The sequence below is a fragment of the Heterocephalus glaber genome, unplaced genomic scaffold (genome assembly GCF_053883595.1).
Source record: "Heterocephalus glaber isolate CG9 unplaced genomic scaffold, H.glaber_assembly_v1.0 deba00001572, whole genome shotgun sequence".
Lineage (NCBI taxonomy): Eukaryota > Metazoa > Chordata > Mammalia > Rodentia > Bathyergidae > Heterocephalus > Heterocephalus glaber.
In genome coordinates this window covers 19,605,444-19,620,520 of record NW_028258357.1, presented here as the reverse complement: position 1 = coordinate 19,620,520, position 15,077 = coordinate 19,605,444, and the positions used below count along the sequence as shown (strand labels likewise).

General features: G+C 46.0%; 1 long non-coding RNA gene across 2 annotated transcripts in view; it reads right to left on the bottom strand.

The window, feature by feature from the left end:
• The window catches only part of LOC110349180 (uncharacterized), a 101,502-nt gene extending 98,666 nt beyond the window's left edge, over positions 1–2,836 (bottom strand). For both annotated transcript variants that reach the window (XR_015443565.1, XR_015443564.1), the window contains exon 1: positions 2,632–2,836. This is a non-coding gene — a long non-coding RNA (uncharacterized LOC110349180). The remainder of the gene's footprint in view (positions 1–2,631) is intronic.
• Between the last annotated feature and the right edge of the window lie 12,241 nt (positions 2,837–15,077).

The following is a 15,077-nucleotide window of genomic DNA, read 5'->3' as shown; positions in this document are numbered from 1 at the left end:
GCCCCCCTCTCAAAATGCTCGTGCCACCCAGGGGTTTAGGGAAAGCACCCCTCATCTGCAGTCCCTCCTACTCCTCCGGCAGCTCTTTGCAAGACTCTTGGTTCTGTGTCTCACTGCTGAGTGTCAGAATCCCTCAAGATGAGTTCTCATCATGCACATGGCTCCAACTACAGCATGGTCTCCAATCCAGCACGCAGCCCTGAGCACCAAACTCGCACCTCAAACTGACCACTTCCCATTCCTACCTGGATGTCTCACCTCAGCCTCAAACTCACCATGTCTATGATCTTCCTTCTACAACCCGATCCTTCTGCCGTGTTCCTGAAGTAAGAAAACTAGAAGCCCATGCATCACCCTTAGCAGCCTCTCTTCTTCATCCTCTCCACCCTCTACTACTGACACCAGCACCAGATCTAACTGGCTTGGTGCCTAATTGCACTGAAATGAATCCAATTCTTCCTGTTTCTACCTCCACCACCCTAGCTGAAGTCACTCTTAGTTTTCACCTGTTTTCCCTTAACATCTGGTCCTGCTGCTTCCCTTCTGCTCCTTCTCCATGCCCCAGCTTCAATTCACCTTGACTCAAAACCCTTTGGTAGTTTACTTAGCTTTGGAGATAAAAACTGGAATCCTTAGCATGGCCTACAAGATCCTGCCCTATCCGGAGGCCTGTTCCCCACTATGAAAGTGGGGCATAGACAGCGTAAAAGGCAGAGCCAAGTGGGAGGTCCTTATGTAAACTGAGTGGTGACTTCAGAAGGGACTGTAGGTCCCAGGCCTTCTTTGGCAGTGGGATCTCTTTCTCACACATCTCTTCCCACCATGATGTGGCCTTTCATGTGTAACACATCCCAGAGGCCCACACAAGAGCTGAGCTAACGCTGGTTCCCTGTCCTGGAATTTCCAGAACTGTGAGCTGAATAAACCTCTTTTCTTCATAACATTAGCCTGTCCCAAGTATTTGATTGCAGTGACAGAAATCAGACTGATACACCCCTCTAATCCCAGTCCTCCTCCCAGCCTTTCCTCTATCCACATGGTCCTTTGCTCTTGGCACTGAGGGGCAGTGATAAAGAATGATGGTAAACATTCTGTAACTCACAAGGAAGCCCCATGAAGAAGAACTTCCCAGCCCCAGAGTCAATAGTGGCAAGGCTAAAAACATCCAGGCTGAAACCAATAATCCTTTCTCCTTTTCTCCCCTGCTAATAGTTGGTTTAGTATTCCAGTGAAGCCAGTAGCACAAGGTGTCCACCCGGCCACGGTGCCTGGTCTAGGGGCAAGCACATGTCCTACACTAGCTCCTTTGGACTACAAAGATAGAAACCTCACTCCGTACTTGGAGGAAAGGTTCTCTCCCCATTCTTCATTCCACTGGCTAGAAATATATAAAAGTATGTCGCCCTACCTGCCACGGGCAAACAGCCTGGAAAACACACCAAGGATGACAGAGCAGATGCACAGGGAAAGCCTGAATTGCATGGCATGGTCAGCTACTGGATCAACCAATCCTGAAGCCCATTTTGCTGCTGAACTTCTAATTGTATGAGATAAATAAATCTCCCAGTCATAAAAATTAGCTTCACTCATGTTTTCTGGTACTTGAAATACTACCAAATGACCTATGATTCCATTCAGCCCTTCTATTCAGTGAGTTTATGATTTAAGATACAGTAAGATCCTTATAGCCCTGGTCATCTTCCGTGGAAAGGTGAATAAATCTTGAAGGTGCTGGAAAGAGAGGCCAGGGTGGACTTCATTATAAACAAATTGAAGACCACTTCTTGTCTCATCTCCTACTTGGGCAACTCCACATTTTCTGTGCTTTTCAGATCTCTCTCAGGTGCATTTAGGACATGACGGAAGACCCTTTACTTTACTAGGATGACGACAGGTGTGTTTGTGACCCCATCGACCTTCCCTTCTGCCTTTCCTATGGTTCCAATGCCAAACAGCTGCTCCATTCTCCTTCTGATGCTTTGGACATTCGGGAACCAGGCTGCCACAGGCACCATGTCCTTCAGAGCCCCAGCCACGGCACGAGAGACAAAAGCCCTGAGACAGCTGCTGCTGTCGCTTACGAGACTTCTAGGTGCTGTTTTAAGGACAAACTGGGCCACATCACTGAGTTCGGTGTTAAGACAGCATTTGAGCAGCATCAGTGATGGCTAGGATCATAGAGCACTTGTGATAACCAGAGCTGAACGTGTCACTGTCCTTATCTCTCTGAATTCTCTGGGCCGCCCTTTGATGCAGGCCCTGTTATAAACCCTGCTTTCCAGACGAGGTAATAGGCCAAAGGAGATTTAAAAAAATTGCCAAAGTCCACACAGCTGGTAAATGAAGCCATGTTTCCTGGACCATGGAAAATAAAGGTAGAGTGAATGAGGCCTGTGATTTGTTTTGTTTTAATTAAATCAGTCTTTTCTAAATGTTTCCATTAAAAAATAATAGACCTGAAAGATAACTTAGCAAACAGTGTAGAGTGTGGTCAAGGCATAGATCTCCTTTTCCCGGCCATTCCTTTCTAGTTGTCCCTTACAGCTCGCAAGGATACTCATTGCTAAAAGGTTTTGCAAAACTCTCTGAATGTGCAGAGAAGCATTTTCCCCCGTAAGCGTCCTTCCCTACCTCCTTCTTTGTCGAGGTAGCTGTCTCCTGACACGAGTCATCCTCTTCCCTGCCTCCCCAGGACTCCTTCCTAGAGGGCAGGAACTGCCTCAGCTGACTTCCACGTGGTCATCTTGGGGACAATCACAGGATGTGAGCTCCACCCCCGCCTCATGCGGTGAGCGAAAGCAGAGGTTTCCCGAATTCTTTCTGGCAGTGCCATCAGGGAGCAGTCCTTTGCCTTGTCCGAGTCATCATCATAAATCCACAAGCCCTGCCTCGTTGCTGAAATGTCAGGGTGAACCTTCAGCTGGACAGCTAAATAAACACACAAGGTCACTGGCAAGGACAGACTTCTTCCCAAGAGTCTTCGTCCTGGAGCTCTCCAAGTGAAGACAGCCCTTCATGTTAATTTGGCTTATTCTCTTTGTTCTGCTTTCACCGTGCACCACTCAACTTTATTGTTGAGCTAAAGTGTGGTTCTCTCAAAAGTGCTGAAAAAATAACCCTGGAGCAGGTGCTTCCCAATGCACAAGCTCTTCCAAATGCCCAGTGTGTTTGTAGGAGGCCCCAGTCCCACCCACTGCTAACCCAGGCACTTTGTCCCTCACCATAGCATGTGCCCGCAGCTTCAGCCTAAGGATCGTGAGGCACAAGCATTTGTTCCTCATGAAACCAAGTGGAGAAGGGGCAGTGGGCTTTGTAGCTCTCTTGGACCAACTCAATCCTGTTCAGAACTCAGAGAGAAGCTAGGCATTGGCTCAGGTAAGTGGAAAGAGAGCCCCAAATGCAAACCCAGAGCAGTGCACAAATGGGCCCTTCATCCACCCTGATGTTGGCCTAGGGAACCAAGGTCTCTCCTTCCAAAATGAGGTGTAAATACAAAGACTTAATCTCTCTTTCAGTGTCCATCCCCTGCACCCTGAAGCCGTCCACCAGACAGGGCATCTGGTACACCCCAGCTACGCCACACCTGGCCTCTTAGCCTAAATCCAACCTTGTGCACAACACCAAAGGATCATTTTCTGATCCCAGGAAACCTAGAGTGGGATGATAGTGCCTGACTGGTGGGCTTCATGAAGATTCAAGAGGGGAAGAAAAATGTTGTTTTGATCACAGATACATAATCAGGGATTAGGAGGGTGGGACTGTTGTGAAGTTGCAGCCCTAGCAAATTCCTCTTCTCCCATCAGGGGGATGTGATATTCGCCGTCTCTCTGGAACTGAAGGAGATTCATTCCCCTGCAGTTATCGACCACCTACTGTGCACCTGACTCCCTTGCTGGCACTGGACACGTATTAGTGAGTGATCCGGACAAAGACCCTGTCCTTGTGGGATGGGAGTGAAGGTGGAGACAGAGTAGACAATAAACACACTAGCAAATGTTACCATGGGATACGTACATGAAGAAAAAGGGGAGAGTAAATAAGGATTAAAGAGATCAGGCATGATGATGGGGTAGGGGGTAGGCTTCTATTTAAAATAGAGCAAGGAGTCTCGGTGAGAAAGTGATTGTGTGGGTGACACCTTGTCCTCCATGTAAGTGATCATTCTCAGATGCTTGTGGGAGAGGAAGGTGGCCCCCAGAGCATGAAGGGAAGGAAATGGAGGAGGGCAGAGGCTGAAAAATCTTTTACTCCACGAAATGAGTAGTTCTTGGAGAGAGATATCTGCTGCTTTGGGGCCCCCCCAGCACCTTGTCCTGTCTTTCATCACTTTCCCAGTTTTCCCATCCCTCCCCAGCTGCCAGCCCAGAAGGTCTAGGTGGGACAGGTCAAATGTCACCACTCAGATTGGGACCACGCAGGGCTGGCAAATCAGCATCCTGGTCATGGGGACTTGTTCACAAGTGGACATTTGACCTACATTAAGCTTAAAATTCAATTCTTAGATTTTCACTTTCCTAAAGAAAAGAGATGTGATTTCACCGCCTGCATCGTCAAATTCATAGACTGTAAACCTGGAGCTTCCAGCAGCAAACCCAGAGTCGCGTTACGGAGCAACAGCTTGCTTAAGAATGATGCTGGAACAGAAGGATGCAGCGTGCCCGAATGGAGAAATAGACTCCCAATGGCGTCACCTCAGCACCTGGAATCAGCCCTACCTGTAGCTAGAATCCCTAGCATTTCAGGTTAGCTGTTAAGAGTCTCCTTTGTTTTCTGGATCTACTTTCTCTTCCTTGGATGGGAAAGTCCTGGTTCCAACAGTAACTACGTGAAGAGTTGTCCTTTGCAGTGGTCTTAGTGTCTTGCCTGTTGAACCAAAGGTGTTCTTCCTGGAGTGAGAGGTCAAGGACTAGCGTGATCTGCAGAGGGAACTACATTGAGGGAACTGCAGACCACCCACCTATCCCGCATCTTTCACGTCCAAACCATTAAATTCCCACCTGCATGCTCCTTCTCATGTCAATCCATGCAAAGCTTTCCAGGCAAGCAGGCAAATACTGAGTCCAGGGGTGACACTGAGAATCAAATAACTTTTGCATCTAAGCCCTTCTGACCCTGGTAGCCCTGTTTCCGGTCACCCATCCCTTGCACCTTCCTCCCCTGACGCCTGCGTCCTTTTTGGTTCTGGGGATACCAGGGACGCGATTTCCTCCTGCTGCCCTCAGTCTCCCTGTGTGGGCCTTAGTCCCACTCTTCGCTTCCCTGCACGCATCGCCTTGCCAGGGAGGGATATGCCTTCCCACCCCTCACCTTTGTGTTTGACTTTGTGCTTAACCCTGTGTTTGTCCTGGCCAAGGGTGTGCAGGTGGAAATGACAGCGTGCTAGCTCCAACCTTTGACCTTAAGCTCCTTGCATATTTCCACTTGTGTTGCTGTGCTTTGTTATCGTCAAGACCCCAAGGTCTCAGGAGGTGGAGGAGAGCCAGCCATGGCCTTCTGGTGAGTTACCCCGTGCAATCAAAGAGGTACAGCTGGAGACAGAGCGGACCCACTCCACACTGAATGCACACGAGTGTCGTCCTGAATAAATGACTGTTTTCTGAAGCTCTAGAATGTTACACAGCAGTTTCAAACTATCACACCAACTTCTTACTAACCACCAATAGCACCCTCCTGGCCTGTATTCTTGGACATTCACTGACCATCTGCACCTCCAGACACCCTGGACATGCTGGAATAAAACATTCAGACTATGTTCGAGAAGAAGGACCTCTCTTTTTAGCATTTCTAGGTAAAATACAGGATGCCCCACTTAACTAACATTTCCAAGAAAAACTGAATGTCTGCGATATGATGATGTCTCCAGCAATATTTCCAAATATTTGTCCAAAATTCCAATTTAACTGGGTAGTCTGTATTTTTTTCATTTGCCAAATATGACAACTCTATTCCTTTATTACTCACTCTGATGCGGGGGGGTGACCCTCCCTGCACTGAAGGTTTGGGGTCATTTATTCTGTGCTCCATGGAAGAGTTACTTGGGATGAGAATTCAGAGGACTTGGTTCGCTCAGTGTGTTTGAAGTGAATGCCTGTGAATGCTCTCTCCAAATATCAAGACGCGAGCTGAGGTGTGCAGACATGTGGGGGTCTTACTCTCTGTATTCAGTTTACTAAATCAGTGACGACTCCACTTCTCAGGAATGATTATGAAAACCTGTCTGTCCTCAGCACACCAGGGACAAAGCACAGAGTAAACACCAGCAGTCACATGTTGAGATCGCAAATGGCTGCTTGAACGATCATATCTTTCTTTGTCCATATGATGAAAGGCTTCGGCTTCAAAATAAAACTCACATCCAAGGGGCTTTCATTTTTCCTTTGATACGCAGGCATAATTCCCTTTTCTTTAATGTTATTCCAAATTGCGTTGTGTTACAATGGGGTTTTTGTGATGGCTCAATCTCTCCAGGCGCTTGCTATGACCACCACGCTGCTCTCTGGGGTGTAAGTGCACTCACTCTAGCAAGGACTCAATAAATAATTTTATGGCCTCTGGTAGTTCATTCCCTTAGCTGGAGACAGCGTTGCGTATAAATTCTTTTCCATAAAAGGCTTTATTGAATGGCTACAACACAGCGTATTCAGTAATCCACGCCAGATTCCTTTTCCATCAGCGATTGTGAGCTCCTATGAGGTATCAGGTGGTATTGTAAACGTGCCCAGTGGCTCTATGGTGGTAGCCACAGTAGGCACCACTGGTTTACACAGTTCCTCTTGTTCTTCCCAGCCATCCGACAAGGGCAGCCCACGGAGCCCAGCCCATGTGTATGATGCATGTGGGCTGCTCGCTCCCAGGCTCTCTCCATGACCTCCTCCCAGGCTGGGGCTTATTTTTTTATGCTCAATTTCATGTGGTGACAGCTCATGTCACTAGGGCTATACAGGATTTGGTTTGGTTTGGTTTTTCACTGAGTCTTCAAAAATGAGTATAAATGCACAGAGCATGTCAGAAAATTAAACTCAACTGATCAAAATTAAACTCCACCAATCAACCTTCTATTTCAAACTCCACATGGTGGGCTATTTGGCATATCATAAGGAACAATATAGTTATGCAATGGAGTTCTATATTTGCTGCTTCCCTAAAAAGTATAGTGGTATAAAACAGGAGGAGTACCTGAGGAGGAGTCCTGCATTTGCTCCTTAGCAGCTGTGTGATAGCTAGTTGTAGTTAACATCTGGCAAACTGCCTAACTTTATGTGCCTCAGTTTCCTTTCCTGTAAAATTATAGAGACTGCACTAGATGACCTGTGCTTCAACAATTACACACATCTCCCTAGTCTTCTTTCCTCTCTAGCGTCCAAGTCTTTTGCTCTTATACTAGATTACTTTTTTTGAAAATCTTGGGCATCATATATGTTTTTAACACCTGAGGACTTTTTAAAATTGTGATATGCATGATATGTGTGTTAGCATTTCAATTGTTTTTATGTGTACAGTTCAGGAGCATTAACCATTCCACAGTGTTATGCAATCATCAACACCACCTACCTCTGGAATTTCATTCAACTTGCCAGGCTAAAATTCCAAACCTAGTAAATATGAACTTCCTGTTAGGCCTCCCCCACCTGCTATAAACCACCATTCTGCTTTCTGTGTATGAAAGTTCTTTTGGAAGCAGGGAAGAGACAGGGTCTCACTACACAGTTCAGGCTTGCCTTGAACTCACTATGTAGACAGGGCTGGCCTTGAATTTATAGTGATCCTCCTGCCTCAGCCTCCCTAGTTCTGGGATAACAGGCATGTGCCACCATACAGCTTCCTGTCTATGAATTTGACTACTCTGGGGACCTATATAAGTAGAATCACACCCATAGTATTTTCCCTGCTGTGCCTGACTCCTTTTGCTTAGCATCATGTCATCAGAGTTCATGCACATTGCAGCAAGAAATGTGTAAGGACGTTTCTCTGCAGCAAAACCACAAAATTTATGATAATTCTGTAATGTCCTCCCAGTTTGGCTCCATTTCTCTTCGGACACCTCAAAACTCTCATTTTACAGCTAGTTTGTTCAAATGAGGATCCAAACAAGGCCCCCGCTGCTTTTAGGTGAATGTCTCTCGGGTTTTCCTTTAATCTCACAGTGCACGCTCACCCAAAAAGCCAAGTACCTTTCTGTGCTCAAGAGACTGGCCCACTTGCCCTGTAGAATCCATCCACTTAGCATCGGTGGTTGCACTCGTCTGCTGTGGGAGGCGCTCAGCATGCGCCTCCACCCTCTCTGCTCCCCAAAGGTGGCGGGCAGGGCTAGGGCTTGGCCCGGCGGCTGTCCTGTGTTTTGTCAGGGTGACTTCCTGGGCACGCTACCTCTGTCCTCCTGTTCCCTCCAGGAGTCCCCAGCTCTGCTTTTCCCACTTGCTCATGTTAAGGTGACCCAGGTGATGTCACCAGGAGCCCAAGAGAATTGCAACACTGACAGCTGCCTTCCGCATCGGCTCCAGTTTACCACCCCCTGCCCAGCTTTGCCCCTTTGCTCAGAGGCAGAAACCCTTCAACATCAATTGTTTTCCAACCAGTACTTCTTCAGCTCCCACCCCTGGGAGAACCTCAGTTCTTCTCACAGAAAGTTTATTGCTTTGCCATGTGCTCAGTTCTTTTTTGTTTATTTTCCTTTCTGTTTTATTGAAAGCACACAAAGCAATGCACTTGTCCCAGCCATGCATTTCGATGGTGTGGATGTAGCTACGCTCCCACCATACCCTCGGCAGCCCCTTCATCTCAGGACCTGCTACCTGCCCGGCCCTCTGCCTCACCTGCTCCTTCTGAGCAATTTGAACCCAGGAACTGAACCAGGGTTGGTGGACTCTGAATTGGTGCCATTTCCAACAGAGGTGTCTTCCCGGAAATTCAATGTCAAGTGTAAAAGTGACATGAGGTTAACGGAGTAACACCTGGCACCGAGCAGGGCTGGGAAGCATGGGGAGGGGAGGGGATGGCCCCTTACCCTTCTTGTTCCTGGCTCCCACCGTCCTAAGCAACAGGGAGGGAGCTGGCAGGGCTTCTCCTCCGCAGAGTGGCATGGTCTCAGCCTTCACCCTTTCCCTTCTTTGGGTTTATTGACAGGGTTCATGGTGTGCACACACGTGGAATATACAAGGAGTGCAGGGAAATTAGCATTTGCATCCTTTCAGACGTCATCTCTGTGTGAGGGGACGTCCTCAACTCTTCTTAAATTTCTCTGAAGCGTGTAATTGATTGTTGTGGGCTACACTGCCCCATTGAGCTACGGAACATTAGAACTCCTTCCCCACTACCACCCAACTGTGTGTTGGTCCCCATTAGTCACCCTCTCTCTCCTCCCCTTCTGCTCCCCTTCCCAGCCTCTAGTGATCTCTTCTTCTTTGCTTCTGTGTGATCAACTTTCCTAGCTCCCACAAATGAGTAAAAGCAGGTAGTATTTGTCTTTCTATTTCACTTAGCCTGGTGTGCTCCAGTTCTACCCACACTGCTACAACTGACAGGATTTCCTCCATTTTTGTGGCTGCATAATACTCCATTGTGCTACAGACCATATTTTTTTCTCTACTCATCTGTTACTAGACTCTGGTGGATTCCATATCTCAGCCACGGTACACAGTGGTGCACTGAATATGGGTAGGCAGGTGTCTCTGATGTCCTCACTTTCCAGGAAGACATCTGTATTAGAAATGGCTCTAAGTTAGAATCCAACAACCGAGGTTCAGTTCCTAGGTCTGCTCTTAATTAGCAGCAGGACCATCCAGGACATTCCAGATTCCCCCACAGTTCTATTTCCTCAGTGGTAAAATGGGTATAAAAAAAATCCATACTGTGATTTTAGGGCAAAATAAGTTGATCCATATGGCAAATGCACTCACAATGGACAGGTTTCCTTCCTCCCTCCTTATGTCATAAACTCTTTAATTATTCTCTTTTCTCAACAGCAGCCTTGCCCTCTGCTCTGAACAGATCTGTCCCGGCGAGCGGACCCTTGCATGAAGTGGGTGAGAGTCCAGCATGAGGTCCGCATATACCAGGTTAAGGTCCTTGAAGTATGTTTAGGTCCTTCGGTGCTACTGGATGACTCCAACCCTGAATGCCAATGTCTCTGTTTGCTTTCCTGCTTAATTCTCAGATGCATTACAAACACAGCGATATCAAAGAGCAATATCCGATTCTGCCCACCACATCAGACTTTGCCACTTCCTGAATCACTTGGCCAGTGCGGTCATTGGTCATCCCCGATTGTCAGCAAAGCATTCCTCTGTTCTGCTAGAGGAAGTATAAATCGAGAACACTTTTTGTAAGACAGTTTGACCAAAATAACACCCCAAAATACATTTAAATTACACCCTAGCAATTTACCATTAAGGATAGCTACTAAGAAAGTAGTCAGAAATCAAAATATCTGGTAGAGAAGTAATTCATTCAATGTGTGTTTATTTTTAAAAATCTAGGGAGAGGGAAGGGGGCCCTCAATATCCAAACAGAGAGATATGACCAAATAAATCATGGCTCTCCATCCATGGAATCCAACTGAGCCACCACAAAGCCCATGCTAAGTGAAAACCTCATGCCTAAATGCAGAATGTTAATCTGTTGCTGAGTGAACACAGCTAATGACAAAGCATCACAGTCCATTTTGTAAACCAAACATACTAAAGGTTTAACAGTAGTAACGTCTGTGTGAAGGAATTATTGGTGATTTTTGTCACTCTCTGTACTTTTCCATTTGAATTTTCCAAGTTTTCTGCAATCTGTTGAAATTACTTACAATATTTTCAAAATCTGTGGGAGAGACGTGGATGATCTTTGTGTTTCTAAGTAATTAGCTAATAACTCTAACTAATTAGCTTATAACTCTAAGTAGTACCACATTCCAGGAGAATAGGGCAGAGACCCTAACGGCCATTGTTACATCAAGGTTAGGAAGGTCTAGGATTGACTGTGTTACTACTTCCCCACTCTGTACTGTTACATGTTTTCTGGATACATGTAGAAGATTCTGAAATGGGTTCCCCTCAACCCAGTGCACAAAGCAGAGGCCTGTCAGGGCAGGAAGCAAAGCTGGAAATCATTGTTTTACTCCTCTATCCAGCCCACTTGCTTAGATGAGACCAGTCGTGTCCTTCATGTATGGTGCTCTGTAGCCAATAATTGGGGTTCACATGAATAAGAAGACTACACACACACACACACACACACACACACAAGTGTGCATGCACACCCAAACTGTGAGAAGATAAAAACTGTTTTCCACCATTGCCCTCAATGCCCTTCAGGAGAGCAATGTTTGTTTCAAGGAATGCTGTGATAAACCCATTTAGAGTCGAAGTTAAAGCTATAAGGCCATGAAACAACCGATGCAAAGGCTATAGGGAAGGGCACAGAACCTCCCTGCATAAGAGGAGACGACCCTATTTGTTCCCAGAAGAGGGTAATGTGGGGAAAGACGAAGGAGATGAGAAGGGTAGATCATGCGTGTGGTACATAGGTCATTTCTGCAAGGTTCAGGAGGGAACGACTGGATTCTGTGTCTGAGGGAAGGTAATTAGGAGGCCCACCAATTCAGCCTGCCTTGCTGGGACGTTCCCAGGGTTAGCAGGGATGGTCCTCCGTACCAAGAACCCCTCAGTCCTGAGCAAACTAGACTCATTAGTCACCCTGGGACAACGTGTGGTGACAGAGTGAGAGGCTCACCTGACATCTGGGCTACAAAATAAAGTTCTAAAAGTCCAAGACACTGTCGAGTTTGTACAACATTCTTAGTTTTGCAACAGGTTAAATGAGCAAAATAGGAAAGAGAACATCTCTTCCCATATCCAAAGACTATAATTTTTCAAAAGCCACTGCTTAACCCATAAAAATTCCTGATGAATGTGAAAACCTTGAATAAAAGCTTCTCTCTTGCCAAACTTGTGCCCTGCTGATGGGCAGCTCAACAAACCTCTGTGACATAAGTAGAAATCACAACTCCTACAAATAAAACCAAACCATTATATATACACTAAAGATGTAAATGTTACACTACTTCAAAATACTGAGGTTTAAATGAATTCATCTGTGTAATGATGACTTAAAAATAGTTTCTCTGGTCTTGGCTGGTTGGTGCTGCTGTTTGCATTTCTGTTCTGTCTTCAAATCTCTGCAGATGTGTTAATACTGCAGACACAGGACTGAAGGTAAATCTCAGGGACTGCTGTGGGCTGGAGCCGCTCCTTAGCCCATAGAAGCTGCCAGCTTTTCCATGCTAGGTTTTCTCACTCTTTCTTTTCTAGTTTCTCCAGTTAATTCTCTACAGCTCCAGAACAAACTAAAGAACAAACTGCTATATATAAATAAGCCAGGATTTGCTGGATTTGAAAAGAAAATGCTGTGGGGAAACCCAAGCCATCCTGAAGAGGGGTCCAAGCTGAGGATGCAGACCATGTGAGGGAGCCAGAAGTGCATCCTCCAACCCTACGGGAGACATCACAGCTGTCCCCAGTGAACCCTACTCAGATCACAGGCCTGTGGCCTAAACACATGACAAATGTTCTTCCAGCCATTAGTTTTGGTGTGGGTTATACAGCCGTGAAACACTCAGCAAATGATAGAACTCATGGGCATTTGGGCTCCAGAATCCATATCTACAGTTGATATAGAATGGTGCATGGCCCAAATCCCCATTCAGGACTGAAAGCTAAGTCCCTCAAAGGCCTGTTCTCAGGCCTCTGGAGGCCTTGCCCATGGTGGAAGAGAGCCTCCTGGCTGAGTCATGACCCTCTCCAGAGGCACTGCACACCCAAAGTCTGGTGGATGCAGGGACATAACACTCAGTCTCTTGTCCCCAACTCAGGCCAACCCTGAAGGACTTCACCAGCTTCACAGCTCTCTGTAGGGTCAGCTAAGGCCTCATTGCTTCTGCTCCACAGCCCAACTTCTCTCTTTTCCCAATCTGGTTCTTTCACTTCCTCCACAGGTGCCAATCCTGAGAGGATGCCTCCAAAATGCCAGCATGTAAATCTCTACTGCAGGCTTCTCCTTTAGGAACGCAACCTGCAACTCTGTTCCTAAGCATGAATAAAACAGTAAGAGTGGAAGGAGATGTTTACAAGGTGGTGGTGGAAGCCTGCAATAGGCCGCACTTGATGGGAAAGGGACAGAGGGAGTTTAACATATGGGAACGATATTTATCGGATGTGTACTGCACGTTGTGGATGTAAAGGCAAGAGATTAGAAAAGTTTACTATCCAATAGAGGATGTAGGCAAGGAAGCAAAACGATGCCATCCAGTATAGTAAGCACTACATTAGGGAAAGGATTTGAACAGCACCATGGAGACACAGAGGACCCCCATCTCTGAGCTCAGAAATACAAGAGATCAGCAGACACTGTGAAAAATATAAAAGTATGGGAAATGGTACATGATGTGGGTAGAAAAGTCGACATAGTTATGGACCATGAAAGGCTTTGAGTACCCTGGTTACTGGAATGTAGAAATAGAGTACTTTGCATAGGAAAAGACAATACTACTGGCAGGTTTCAAGAAGTGGATCGTCAGAGCTATTTCACCTTTTAGAGAAATCACAGTGGCTACCTCTTGGAAGATAGCTTAAAAAGTGGCATGACTGGAGACAGGGAGGGCATTTGGAGATGCTACTACAATAATCCAGATGGAAATCATGACTTTTGTCATCAGTATTCAGTGGCACCAACAAAGAGAATAAGAATTCTGCACCTCCAACTCTACTTCTTGCCAAAAATCACCCAATCTAATCTGGGCATTTTATAGTAAATGTGGCTGGTTGTACTTATTAAGTTAAGCAATTAGCTGATTAACCCTGTCTTCCTTGGAGAGGCTGAGACAGCAGAAGAAACAGCAGAGTCTGCCAGTTTCATGAGACTTGAGTTAGTTCCTCTACCTCCAACACTCCAGAGAGAAGCCCAGTTCCTCAAAATGAAAACATGCTCATTGGGCATTTCTGTGACACGCCAGTGCCAGCCAAATGCTGAGACATTCTGGACCCCGCTGGAGGGACTCTCCTGCTCAAGGGACCATCTTCGGGGATGAAAACATTTCTACTGGCAGCATGTTATCAAGAATATCTAGTCTGGGGCCAGAGATTTAGCTTAGTGGTTCTGGCGCCTGCCTCGAAAGTGCAAGGTCCCGAGTTCGATCCCTGGTACCAAAAAAAAAAGAAAGAAAATCTAGTCTGATTTGAGCTAGAATTTATTGGTTGTGTGTGTCTTGACATTTATCAGCCGCCATGTTTTGGGGTTATAGGAAAGCAGAGAGTTTGAAAAATGAAATAAGAAAGAATTCTAGAAAAGGACACTTCCTCAAGGGGCTTGCAATGGAATAATCCCAACACCATGGTATTAAGAGCTCCAAACATCACCGTAGTCCTTTGGGATCCAAGTCCCAAAAGTCTCTAGGTGGGGGATGGAGGTAGGGAAAGAAGTTTGTACTTTGTTTTACAAACCACAGTCTGTACACACACACACACACACACACACACACACACGCAACAATTCCAGTTTGTTTAATATAGGTTATATATGAACATGTTTCAGAAAATCAGATACTACAGCATATTACAGTAAAAATAAATGGGTTTTTTCCCACCTCATCTGTCTTTTCTTCCATTCCAATTTTTTTTTTTTTTTTTGATACCAGGGATCAAACTCGGGACCTTGCACTTGCGCAGCAGGCTGTGGAACCACTGAGCTAAATCCCCAGCCTTTCTGTTCCAGTTTCTATGTCAGAGGAGTCTCTGCTTCCAGTTTCTTGTATATCTTTCCAGTGATATTCTATGCATACAAAAATATGTAGATGGTAACATGCAAATCTCTTCAAACCACCACACATCTTGCTTTATAAAAACTTAATATGGGGCCGGGGATTTAGCTCCATGGCACCAAGCCTGCCTTTCAAGTGCAAGGTCCCGAGTTTGATCCCCAGTACAAAAAAAAAACTTAATATGTTGGAGATCTTTCTGTAAGCAAAGGTTCAGAGCATTTATCCAGAGATAAACACGGAGACTGTGTCCAATATTTCATTACTAAAATAATTCTGT